Below are 14336 nucleotides of genomic sequence, written 5' to 3'. Positions count from 1 at the left end.
TGGGCCCAACTGACTGCTATATAAGAAAAGGGTTGTTTATCCTCTGGTTTGTGTTGGTTTTTTTCTTGTTTGTTTGTTTTGAGGCAGGGTTTCTCTGTAGGCCTGACTGTCCTGGAACTCACTCTGTAGACCAGGCTGTCCTCAAACTCAGAGGTCCACCTGCTCTGCCTCCTGAGTGCTGGGATAAAGGAGTATGCCACCACTGTCTGTCGTGCATTTGTTTCTTTGGTGGAGATAAAGGTCTCACTGTGCAGTCCTGGCTGGCCCAGAATTGACTGTGGACCATGCTGGTCTGGAACTCAGAGATCCTCCTAACCCTGAGTGCTAGCATTAAAGGCATGCCACACCAAGCCTTGCTTGGGGAAAAGATTCTTAAATGACTGTCATGATTGAAGGCAGAAGGTACCATGCAAAGTTGCCAGATGTAGTAAGTAAAAATAGAGCACCCACCCAATTGAATTTCATTTAAATTTCATGTAAGTTTAGCCTGGATATGGGTGGCTCTTACCCTGAGCTCTGAATACACAGCCTTTGGCCTGGATATGGATGGGCTAGCTTTAGAGAGCCTTGAAAGTTTTTGTCTTTCAGACTCCCTTTCAGGATTCAGTTGAGGATGACACTGATAGCTAAAGGGGGTCTGGAAATCTGAGGGCAAAGATCTGAGGGGTACAAAATCTACTCAGCAGAAATCGTCCGTCCGTGTTTCCTTGTTCTTCTCGCTCCAGTCCATCACTTCTCATGGTTACTTATTCTTGTCCTGCATTGTTACAAATGTTCCCGGTCACATATACCCTTAAATCCAGCAGTTCCCAGCCCTGGCAGGCTCCAGCGCCAGAAATCTTTTGCTCCATAGAAAATCAGATAAGGGTTTTCACACACACACACACACACACACACACATACACACACACATACACACACATACACACATACACACACACACATACACACACACACACACACACACACACACACACACAGGGAGGGAGAGAGCTATGGGAGTGGCTAGTACACCTCCAGTGAACTCCTTAGTGGAGAAAGTTAGTTAAGAAAGGGATTAAATCACCAGGGGATTCTATTAACTCATCAGGGAATTCCACATTTTTAGGTGATAGATGAAAGGTTAAAAGATTTATTTTCAGCAAAAGTATGAATAGGGCACAAATTGCATTTTAAATCAGTGTGCCGCTTCTTTTGTCCCAGTATGCATAGAGACTACCCGGTTACTAGGCAACCTACGTAAACAGTCAGGGAGAAGCCATGGCTCCAGCTCAGATAGCACAGACACTGGACGCTGCAGTTTCTGCAGATCTAGGTCTGGAGTTAGACTTGCTGCTCTAAGTGAAGAAGAGACCCAGGCCTCTCGATTCTCAGTTCCGAGCTATGCTGTCTTCAGCCGTTTTGTTCGTGGGTGTTGTCTTTCTCTGGGTTGCAGTTAATTATCCCTCCTGCTGTCCTTGAGAGTCCTGAACTAAAGCTATCAGTAACCTGGAGTGCACTTGAACGTAAGGAGTCAGGAATCTTCTGAGTGAGGTAAAGCCAGAGCAGCAGCTTGGGTGGGTAATGCTCTACGTCTGGGCCCTAAGCACTGACCAAATGCTGCTGATAAAGATAATTGTAGGAAGGCAGATCTCTGTGTTCACCTAGAAGAGAGGAACAAGGCCTGGTAGTGGGAAACAGATCTGAACTCTGGGAATTAATTCCCAAATACGTAGCAGAAGGGAAGCCAGCTACCGCGAAAATTCTACAGCAAAGGGAGGTCACTTTATTGACAAAGCAGGAACGCCAAGAAGCCTTGCCTTTTGGTTTAGCCTTTACCAGATCCCTTGGCTTTGATCCGTTGCTCATGAAAAGATGGCTGAGCAATTGCTGTATAATGTTGCGGCTTGTAGCAGCTAGCCTTACCCTGAGCTCTGAATACACATCCAGGAATTTAATAACCATTTTGCTTACAATATGGATGGTCTTCTGCAAGGCTTGTGTGATTTTCCTTATACATCCATTTATTTGATTTTGGAAATTAATTTATTTTTCAAATTATATCCTAAAGAAATATTATAACAGAGCCAAGAATGAGGCACTTGTAGAAATGATACAGTCTTTTTTTTAAATTTTTTTTCTTTTTTTAAATTTATTTATTATGTATACAATATTCTTTCTGTGTGTATGCCTGAAGGCCAGAAGAGGGCACCAGACCTCATTACAGATGGTTGTGAGCCACCATGTGGTTGCTGGGAATTGAACTCAGGACGTTTGGAAGAGCAGGCAATGCTCTTAACCGCTGAGCCATCTCTCCAGCCCCAATAGTCTTTATAGACTAATAATGAACTGTTAGCTGAAAAAATTAATACCATTGAAAAGGATAACATTAATTTGACAGACAAAATTCTCTCCAGGTCAAAGGGTGCTGAGAAATTATATGAAAAAGTTTACAGTGTTGAATTTAATAATCAGAATCTATTGAAAAGTTACAATGGGTTAACGGATATGGTATCTCTCCAGGAAGGCAACCAAGCTTCTTACCATTTTAAAAGCTCTCCAGGACAGAAAAGGGTCACAGCTGCACAATAGGATAGATTCAAACATTAAAAAAAAAACTTCTAAATGAGACATAGTGTGTTCAAAAAATGTGCATAGACTTGGGCGAGAGAAAGAAAAAGTAAAGAGACAGTAAATGTAATATAACAGAGTACAGACAATCATAGATTAAAGGAGTAAAAATAACAAAAAAATATTAAAGTTATAGAAAAAGTAATAGAGTAAAAAAATAAGCCATGTAAAGATGGAATATACACAGAGTCTGGATTATGTATATTATTGTGTTTTCTTTGAATTTTTTGATTGTTAAAGAGCTACATAACAAGAGACGTTTCATTGTATGGACTGCTAAGTTAAACCAACATAACGGTATCTTGACTTCAGAATTCGGGTCTAAGGATTTGTTGCTTTGGAAAAGAGGTTCTGCTTTTGTTTCCTTGGAGGATGAGAACCTGTGGAGCTGCTTCAGACTAATGTGGTTTGGTGGACTAAGACTCCCCAAAAGACTGCCATGAACACCCCCAAAAATTACTTCACCCAACAAAAGCAGGAAGCAGTTTATAGAGAACTACACCCAAATTCCCAAATATTGTTTATAAATGTTTGTTTACATTTAAAGGGGGATATGCCATGGAGATTTACATTAGTATGGCTCTTGGTTTATTTATACAAATTTAAGATCAATTTTGTTATTTGTGTATTTCTTCTCTTGATTAAGGTATTGTTATTGTGTAGTTAATTTAAAAACATAATATATAATTAAGAAATACAGGTTAATAGTCATCTATAATAGTCAAACTTGTCATCATATTAATTAGGTTTTCTAGGTATATAGAGATATATTTCAGTTAAATAGGTATTCTTCAAATCTTTCAGAGACCTTCAGAATATGACATTTAAAATGTTTTAATAACTTAGGATTTTTTACGACAATGAGACACATCTGATCCTGGCAGCACCAATCTATTTCAAGAGGACAATGGGCATCAAAGAGGTTCCTCAAAGAGTTGGTCATACATTTGGGTAAGAAACTGCTCTTTCCTGGACTGCTTGATGCTATGCTGTATGAACTGGACATGCAAGACCCACAGAAAAATGACTGCTGAACTTGCCTAAAGGTAAGACAGTCCTTCAGGGTTCATGAGTTTTGAAAGAAACTGCCAGACATTCTGCAGGACACAGAAGAAAGTGGCTGGCAAACTGCCAATATAGGTGGAACTGTCTTTGAAATTTCCTGCTTCGTGGAAAAGTCTGCTGGATACTATGGGCCTGTAGACGGAAGATGGATGCCCCAACAGTACAGAAGAACTTTGGGTGACTGTCCAGGCAGCAAAATGTCTCTGTCAATTCTAGAGCTTTAGAAGTTGCTTACAAGGCACTTTCTGTTAACTTAGGTAATATTATATCCTTCTGGAGTCTTTGATGAAGTTGAAGAATTTATAGTTATAGTTTTCCTTAGTTATGAGAAAAGATAAAGTAAATATAAATGTTGTAACTGTAATTCTTGCTTAATGCCTGTTTTGTTATATGTAATTTTATGTTAAAGTTAAAGTCTTCCTTTTTATTTAGATAGAAAAGGGGAAATGGTGTGGAAAGTCCTTCTGTATATGGTTGCTTTTATTGGTTAATGAATAAAGAAATTGCTTTGGGCCTATAGCAGGACAGAACAGAGCTAGGCAGGTAAAACTAAACTGAATGCTGGAAGAAAGAAGGCAGAGTCAAGAGAAGCCATGTAGCCCACCGGAGACAGACACCAGAACTTTGCTAGTAAGCCACAGTCATGTGGTGATACACAGATTAATAGAAATGGGTTAAATTCAGATGTAAGAATTAGCTAATAAGAAGCTAGAGCTAATAAGTCAAGCAGTGATTTAATTAATACAGTTTCTGTGTGATTATTTAAGGGCTGAGCAGCCGGGAACAAACAAGTGGCATCCTACTACAAATACTCTCTCTCAAAAAAACCAAAATAACAAATTAATTACTTGATTAACTTTTAAAAGGAGGAGGAATATAGCTAAGTAGAGAACTTGCCTACCAGATCCAGAGCTCTGGGTTCTATTCCAACCACCACATAAACCAGGCTTGATGGTATGTGCCTCCAATTCCAGAACTTAGGAAGTGGAGGCAGAAGGTTCAATTCAAGGCCTTTGACTACCTGAGTTTGAGTAGCCTGGGCTACATTCTTTCTCAAAAAGGGGATGGGGAGAGTTACATTCTAAACACGGTGCTTACTGTCCCTATAAAAGAATTTTGTGTTTATATCCTTTACATTTTAATTAACATCTAAAATATCTCCTGAAAAGTCCAGGTAGTTACAAAAGCTGTTCTTTACAGTGGGTTGTGATACTAACATTTTAAAATAAACTTATTTGGGACATGGTGAGAAGAGAGGCTAGGGGAGGTGGTTCAACCAAACTTAGGATGTGTGAAAATCCAGAAGGAAACGTGCTTCTTGCCAAGTTAATTAAAAAATAAAAGTGAAAACCAATTAGTTTGAGCAGCCTCCCTATGCGTCGTTGGTCAAGGAGGTTCCTGAGACCCCAAAACAATGCAGGCAATTGGCTGCTGCTGTTGGTTGCCCACCAGAACTCGATGGTAGAACCCTGGTGCTGAAGCCACTGCAGGCCCTGGTCACAGGACAAAAATCAAACTGGAACTGGGTCACAAGTTCCCTCCCTGGAGACTGTCCCTCTGCACCATCAGCTGCTCTGTAGGCTGCTGTGGGGAGAACTGGGGTCCAGGGCCTTACTCAGCTGTGGACCCTTATGCAGTTATCCTGACCAGCCAGTGCCTTGCTGGTCAGAGAGTGGCAGGTTAGTTATGGGTGGCCAAAACTTGTGTTCAAGTTAGCTTGCTTGGATATGGATTTAGTAAGGTGTCACAATGTAGCGTTCTTCTATGGCTGCATGCAAGGTTCAGAAGCAAGGTGCCACAATGTAGCATTCTGCTACGGCTGTCACACAGGGCTCAGAAGTAAGGGGCCACAAAGCAAGGCACTGCTTCAGCTGGGCAGTCACGCAGGGCTCAGAAGCAAAGGTCTTGATCCCTACCTGCCTGGGGGTTGCCAAGAAGCAGCCAAGGATGCTCTCAGCGTCCTCAGAAGTGCCTCACTGAGAAGCCCTGGTTTTTCCTCTATGGGGACACCCCTGAGAGTCATCCTGAAGCCTTGTCTCCTCAGCCTTGCTTTCCCACCTCTCCCCCACCCTTCTTTGCAGAGTTCACCTCAGAGAGTACAACTACTACACTTCCTGAAAGTCAACCTCAACAATGGGGACTTATAAGGAAGTCTGTCCTGTGGCCAAACAAGACATGACTGGCCATGACTAATCATTCCTCAAGCTGAGGGCAATGGACAAGTCTAAGATGGTCCCCGGGATTTCCATCCCACATAGATAGGCTCTTGATAATCCCAGGACTGGGAATACAATGGATCTCAGCCTGTGGTGAGGCTATAGTATCTAACACTCTTGACCTTGAGACAGGAGGTCTCTGCAGATAGAAGCCAGCAGCTTCTCTTCACGCCAAGGATCAGAGACTTGACTGGCAAAGCTTGGGATAGGTCCAGCTGGCATCAAGCAGGTATGTGGGTGAGCCCTACCCTGAGGAGGAAGCATGACTTCACCTGAAATGAACAAGAACAGCCCTGAGTCCTCTGTGGGAACCAGGAAGGAAGACTCACAGGAGATCCAGAATGTGGATTCTAGAAGGCTGCCTCCTCCCTCCTAACCTCAAGATCTGTAATCACTGCTGCCAAAGTGAGATTCGCCTAAGATACTGAAATGCCAGGAGTCAAGCAGCCTGTCGGGATGCCTGGGAGTGAGCAGCAGACAGGCTTTCACATCCTGTAGGATTTGAGAGTGTCCCGGAGGCCACTGTTTAAAAACTGGTCACGTGTACTGGAGCACTTTCTTCCTTTACCCTGGGCCCTGCCGGGAAGTCCACACACCTGCACATTTGTCTTTAGTGGATCTTTGGGAGACCTTGAGGGGCTCTGTGTCCACACCAGAAGGAACCAGTAGGCCAAAGTGGCAAACATATCCCACAGCAGGTTGGCAGGGTGGCAGCAAGGTCAGGGTGGGGAGTGTGCTAGGTCCAGAAGCAAAAACTGTGGTTTAGAAACAGGAAGAGCTCATCAGAGTGAATTCACGATACATATACCCAGTCCAGAAGAACATGTTTGCTTTTGTTGAAATCACAATGCGTGGAAAACTGTGGGTTTGGATTTACCTTTTGCAAAACAAAAATGGATAAAAAGAAGCCTTTGTCCTATGTAGATGCTGTCTCTAAAATTCAGCTGGTTGTACCCTGACTCTTCCTCTACTCTGCCCCGGCTATAGGCGTTGGGTGGCGCCTGCTTCCTGTACACTGGGCTCCTTTTTCTTTGCTTTGTTCTGTTTTGTGGTACTGAAGACTGAACACAGAGGGTCCGTGCGTGCTAGGCAGGCTCTCTACCACCGAGCTGCAGCCTTAGCCTGGCTGTCATCTCTAGGCCAGTCATCATCAGGAATAAATAAACTCACCCAAGCCATGGGTCATCTCAGAACACAGACCTCACAGACCTACACTGAATACCTGCCCACAACCTCCCATTAACCAGCTCAAGGAAAACTGTCCTGAACCAACTACAATACCGATATCTCGCTAGTGTTATTCCTTCTGTTTTACATAATTTTGTTATGAACATGCATATAGATGTCTAATTCTTTACTAGTCTGCTGGCCTGTGGAGCCACTTCCTCAAATGTATGGGCTTTTTTTATGTTGAAATTTTCCCCCTTGACTAAGCGTGCTGTGTCTAGTTACACTTCCTCATCAATGCAGGGAAGGTTTTTTTGGTTTTTTTTTTCCATGCATAGAATTTAAAAAACAAGCACTGAATGACCCAAAAGATATGCACACTGCCTTTAGGCACTCTGGAGCGTATAAACAGATAGCTCAAAGTTATTGTCATGCATGTGCTTTTAACGCAGCAGACCCAATGTACAGTTCTGCAATTAAGTCCAAGTGTCTTGAAGGAGTAAAGATCCTAAGAACCAACCTAGCTCTAATTCAAGCCCTGACAGCCCTTTCCTGTGCACACTGGGCTAAACAGCTTCACCTCTCTTTGCCTAAAACCCCACAGGTGCTCAGGAACAATAGCAACGGGACAGGAATAACCATGGGAAAATGTTCTCATGCATTGTGAAGATGGCAGCAATAAACTACACAGATCAAAGTTGCAGCATTATCTAGACAATTCTACAAGTACAGACTCCAGACCTTTTTTTGTGTGTGTGGTTTTCAACAGACATATTTTCCTTTCCTTTAAGAAAGAAAGAAAAAAGCTTCCAAAAAAAAGTCTTCCATTACAAAATAAAGAGCACCAGCCAGACATCACAGCACATATAACGCTATTACCTCTGCCCAGACATCACAGCACATATAACGCTATTACCTCTGCGCTCTAGATCTAAGGCAGGATAAGCGTGTTAAAGGCCAGCCTTGTCTATCATAGACCTTGTCTAAAATAAGACAAAGAAAGGAGGGATGAGCGTGCTGGTTTGAAGCCAAGTCAAACTGTCTCGTTGCTCAATAATTTCCCATCAAAATTAGGTTAGTTCCTGACTTCTGCTTAAAGGCGTGTGCGAGTCATGACTTCCCAGTTCCTCTGTGCCCTACATTCTGTCAGGAAATCCTGCCAGGGCCATCTCAGTCTCAGATCTAACCACCAGCACCACATGCATGGCTACTACAGTGACGCAAGCCAGCACAGAAAGATCCAGAATAGTGCTTAAGCAGATATCTGGGTAGCGCCACACACATACACATTAACCATTGCAGGATGCTTGACAAAAGATGGGCAGCTGTGGATTCACTCAGATTCCCCAACTGGTTTCATTTAAGCTGTTGTCACTGAGAGGGAAAAAAAATGCAGTGATTTAAAAGTATTTTCCTGGGAGCTGGAGAGATGGCTCAGCTGTTAAAAGCATGTATTGCTCTTGCAGTGACCTGAGTTTCATTCCCAACACACACATCACGAAACTCATAACTTCCTGTAACTCCAGCTCTAGGGAATCCGATTATTCCTTTAGGCCTCTTCTGCACTCTAGCTCACTTGTGTGCACACACATGCACATGACACACACAACACACTTTTAAAAAGTCAGATGAAAGCCCACTACTGAAGAAACTTCCTAAAACACACACACAAAAAGAGTTAAAATGGAGTTATCCTGTAACAGAGCAACAACGCCCACACTCGACACCACAAGCTAACAAATAAGAACCCAGCACCACAATGTTAACCAATGAGGTCCCATAGACACCCGCCCCCCAAAACTACAGACGGTTGTCAGTGCTATTGGTTACTATCCAGAACTTGGTGCTAAAATCCAGGTTGTTGAAGACACCACATGCTTGATCTGTAGAACATGGGAAATCTAGCTGGTTCTAACTTGAAGTCTTCATCCCTGCTAAGAGACTGTGGACAGCTCTCATAGCACTGGAAGCTGCCATGCATGCTGCAGGAGGAGAAACAACAGTCATTGGTCCTACCCAGCTGCGAACCCTGTGAGCTGCAGCAACACACCTGGCAGAACATGGCCAATGGTGCAATAGTTGCTCAAACATCATGGGTGTAACCAATGTGGAGGAGGTGTAACTCTGTTGGAGGAGGATGCTAGTCAGCTCCCAACTGCTTAGCCCTGAAATAATCACACAGAAACTGTATTAATTAGATCACTGCTTGGCCCATTAGCTCTAGCTTTTTATTGACTAACTCTTACATCTTAATTTAATCCTTTTCTATTGACCTGTACATTACCACACGGTCATGGCCTACCAGCAAAGCTTCAGCACATCTATCTCCGACAATGGTTCCATGGCCTCTCTCTGACTCCACCCTTCTTTATCCAACGTTCAGCTTAGTTTTCCCCGCCCACCTAAGTTCTGCCTTGTCAACAGGCCAAGGCAGTTTTCTTTATTAATTAATGGTAATCACGGCACACAGAGGGGACTCCCACATCACAACTCCTATCTGGTTAGATTTAAGGATTATTCCACAAGGTGAAACCCCTACCTGGAATGATCACAGGGCCAAGAACCTGTGGCTAGACAGGTCATAGGCCGTCAAAGAGAATCTACTGCTATTATTTTACTAAATGGTCCTAGTATTAAACCAACTCCTGATGACTTAGCACTACACACAGACTGACGCAGCCCTCAGCCCTCGTCAGAGAAGCGTCTGTTTACAGTTGATGGTGACCGGCACTGAGACGAGACCTACAACCGACCAATGTGAAGGGGCTCAGAGACTGCGGAATGCTTAGCCCCAAACAGAACATCTGTATCGTATACCTTCTCCGCCAAAGACTCGGGGATTGTTGCATGAGAAGGGGAGCAAACACTGTAAGAGCCAGAGGCAGCAGATGTAGGATGGAGCTGTGTCCCCTGAACACAGCAGGGAGCTGCACATAGGAACTCTCCACCGCTGAACATCATGGGAACTGAGTATATGAACTCTCCACAACTGCACAGCATCCAAGCTATACAAATGAACTCTCCACAACTGCACAGCATCCAAGCTATACAAATGAACTCTCCACAACTGCACAGCATCCAAGCTATACAAATGAACTCTCCACAACTGCACAGCATCCAAGCTATACAAATGAACTCTCCACAGCTGGACAGCATACAAAGTACACATATGAACTCTCCACAGCTGGACAACATACAAGGTACATATATGAACTCTCCACATCTGCACAGCGGGCACAAGAACTTTAGAACCTCAAGCCATACAGAATCCCAACATGTCAGGGTCCCCACTCCTAGGTGGGGACATACTGGCAACTGCTGACCACTGGGAGAGAAGAGTCCGGTTTCTGGAGTGGTCTTGGCCGGGCTCCAGAGGAGGCCACGCATTTGTAAGTATCTGAGCAGAACAAGTTGGGCTTGTTTGGGTTTTTCGTTTTGTCTCTTTCAGGAGTGCATAGGGAAGGGTGGGCGGGTCTGGCAGGAGTTGGGGAAGAGGATGGATGTGACCAAAACACATTGTACGAACTCTCAAAAAACTCATAAAAAAGGAGAAGAGGGGGCTGGAGAGATAGCCAAGCTGTTAGGGGCACTGGCTGTTCCTCCAGGAGACCTGGGTTCAATACTCAGAACCCGCGTGGTGGTTCGCAATCATCTGTAACTCCAGCTCATCAGCGTTCTGCCATGGATGGAGGAACTTTGAGCCCCACCCCCACCCGTGAGGAGCTAAAGGTAGTCAGTAGCTGCTGGGGGGTCATTTTCTTCAGTGCTGTAGCTACTTGCTGGACGTGCCCCGGTATGCACCTGTCGTGTACACACAAACAGCCCAGATTAAACTCAACAGCTCACATACACAAAATGAAACAAGACATGAAGAGGGGGACTTTTCAGGAAAGGAAAGGGCTCAGCGGAAGTGGGTGGGGCATCAGAGAGGACACAGGAAATGACAAAACACATTGCATAAAACTGTCAAAGATTAAAAAGATAAACTAATTCCTTTAAAATTCTTAAAAGGAGACAGAAGATGGCAGAGTTTAATCTCCAGTAGCAAGCAAGCAAGAACATGGCAAGAATGACATTCTGCATATCTGTGATTAAAAAGAAAGGAAGGAAGGAAGGAAGGAAGGAAGGAAGGAAGGAAGGGGGAGGGAGGGAAGGAGAGAGGGAGGGAGAGAGAGACAGAGAGAGGAAGAGAGAGAGAGAGAATACATGAGACTGGAGAGATGCCTTGTGGTTGAGAGCACTCTCTGTGCTTGCAGAGGACCCAGGTTCGGTTCCCAGCACCCACATAGTGGCTCACAACCATCGGTAGCTCTAGTTCCAGGGGATCCAGTGCCCTCTTTTGGACTGCGTAGGCACTACACATATATGGTACATATGTACATGTGTGCAAAACACTTATACACATTTTTATTTTAAAAAATACAAAATTCTGTTCAAAATGTATATATATTCACAATTACATAATTAAAGATTACAAATTTTGTAAAGTGAATTAAATATCATGAACCTATTAAAACATAAACAAAATCACAGAAGGTGGGTCAGGAGTTGAATACCACAACCTCAGGGCACACTGGTGGCTCGTGTGATCTCCCAAATAAGCAGACGGCCTATGAACATGTTTGGTGCCGCTAACCTTCCTCTACACGTTTCAGATGAAGAGAATCATGCACTCTGTGACCTTTTGTGCCTGGGTTATTTGGTGAGTCGCTCATTTTCCAGTTACGCCCACACTGCAGCATCAAACAGGACTTACTTACTTACTTACTTACTTTATTTATTTATTTATTTATTTATTTTTGGTCTGGAAGTTTTATTACACACACTAGGGATGGAGATTCAGTCTTCCTTGGCAAATGCTTTTCCCTTGGTGGCAGGGATGTCTCTCAACTACTTAATTTCTCTTAACTCTCCTTCGTCCTTGGAGTCCCTAGGCAGCTGTGGCATGGTACTGGCTCACAAGGCTGCCATACTTTCATGTGGAAGGCCCTCCTGAAAGGTTCACTTGATGAGGGACTGGTCCCCAGCTAGTAGTGCTAATTTGGAAGATTCTGGAAGCTTTAGAGTTGGGACTTGACTAGAGGAAGTCGGTCACTGGGGGTATGCCCTTGGGGGTATCTTGTCCCTAATTCCTCCTTGTCTGTCCCTCTGCTTCCCTGGCTACTGTGTTATGACCTGTTCTACAAGCCCTCCAGCCAAATTTTCTCCTTTTTGGGTTTTAGCTATAAATTTTTGGGACAGGGTCTCAAGTAGCCCAGACAGCACTTGAGCCCCTGTTCTGGTTTCTGCTCTCCACATGCTGGGATTACAGGGTGTGCCACTGTGTCCAGACCATGGCCGGTGATTGGTCACAATGGTCAGGAAACAGCACAGGGGCAAAGCCACACTGTTCTCCAAGCATGGCCCCTTGGACAGAGAGTACTCCAACATCAGTGGCTGTACCACGGCTCCCACATTCTTGATGGCCTTGTGGCCTTCTTGAGGCTCATAGTCATGGGGTGCCACAGAACCCTTCATCAGTGCTACTCAAGATTTTATTGCTTACATTTATTTATTAGTGTATGGATGTGTGTATGTGCGGACTTGTGAGTGCCACGGTGCCTTCGTGGAAGTCAGAGGACAGCTTAGAGGACTCGGCTTTCTCTTTCCACCACGGGGGTCCCAGGGATCAAGTTCCAGCCACCAGGCTTGGTGGCAAGCCCCTCTGCCAACTGAACCATCTTGCTGACCCAAGACAACTTTTTAAAAAATTCCCAAATAATTTCCACAATACACCACATTTTATTTATCCATTCCTAAGTGGACAGATGCTTGGGCTGTTCACTTTGGGACTAATACACACAGTACTTAGCTGCCCCAATACACCCCTTAAATGCTGGCAGTCATGTCTCTTGCTGTCTATCCCAGACTGCTCCTCTCACAAGTGGGTCACACTCTAGGATCACAGCTCAGACTCTCTCTCACCCTCACCCCTTGTAGCGATTAACCTCACTGTTGAAGTCATTAGCTTTAGAATCCTCTGGAAGGCACCTCTGGCACAACCGTGAATACACGTGTTTTCAGAGAACTGTCACTGAGAAGGGGTCTCCTACTGGAAAGAAGAAAAGGGGCAAAGGGGAAAAGCCTGCCCAGCCCCAGCGTTGTCTGCCTCTGCCTCCCAGCAACAGAAACACGACCAGCCACTTCACCCTTTGCCACCACCACGCCTTCCCTGCCCCATTCCCTGTGTTCCCTGTAACCTATAAAATAAGATCTCCCTTCTGGAAGCCAAGTGTTTGGTCACGGCAGTGAGACAGCTGGCCCCGGGGAGAACGGGAACCTCTGCCGCTCTTTTTCGGATTGGCCCCTGTCAAGTTTTCCTGGGCCCCAACTCGTCAGATGTGCTGCGATAACTTGAGCCCTGAAACAGAGAAGCAGACCCCCTGCCACTCTTCCTCAGTCCCCTTGGCACCTTTATAAATTAGCCAGACTGTTGGCGTCTCCCAGGTGCCCTCTCACCACACACCAACTGCACCGAAGCTCCCGGCATCCATGTGACTGAAGAGGCCTCTCATCATGCTAACCCTTGACCTCAAGATGAACTGTCAGGAAAATCCAGTTTCTACTCCAAACTGGCAGCCACTATTTTAGAATTATCCCTACACCCTTGACCTTAGATCCAGCTTCCTCTCTAGTTCATGAAAATCCTGCACATCCCTGACGGCACTGACGGGAGAAAGAAAACCCCGGGCGAGAGATCCTGGGACTGGCCACTGGGCCGAGGGAGGCCGTAGCTTTGGCTTCTGCGCACCCCTCACATAACCCGCTCATCATGTTTGACCCGGGACTTTCCCAGTTTCTGCACCAAAATTCCCTCATTAGGGGAAACTCCTTGGTCTCTGACAAAGCAGGGCCGATAGTCACCACACAAAGCACGCAAAGCACGGCACGCTTAGCATTGGTTGGTGACAGCGATGCAAAGCCAGGTGTGGTAGTGTACACACCTCCTGGAACTCTTGGAGGTGAGGCCAGTGGGTCACGAGTTCAAGGCCAACCTGAACTAAATAAAGCATTCCAGTCCAGGGGAAAGAAAAGACTGAGACAGAGCAATGCTCTACAAAGGGCCACTTGGCCCTAGATGGGGAAAGCCTATGGGAAAGCAGCCCTTACATTTACTGTGCTGTGACTAATCCACCAGACAAGTACTCCGTGACTGGTGGTGGCGTCCCCACCCACAGTCGCAAAGCCAGAAAGTAAGACGTCCTTGGCACGAAAGATGCAGCATCCAGGATAGGTAAG

Source organism: Myodes glareolus, chromosome 2 (genome assembly GCF_982192425.1).
Source record: "Myodes glareolus chromosome 2, mMyoGla1.1, whole genome shotgun sequence".
NCBI classification, from domain to species: domain Eukaryota; kingdom Metazoa; phylum Chordata; class Mammalia; order Rodentia; family Cricetidae; genus Myodes; species Myodes glareolus.
The sequence above is the reverse complement of the archived record's forward strand: the minus strand, read 5'-3'. Positions refer to the sequence as shown.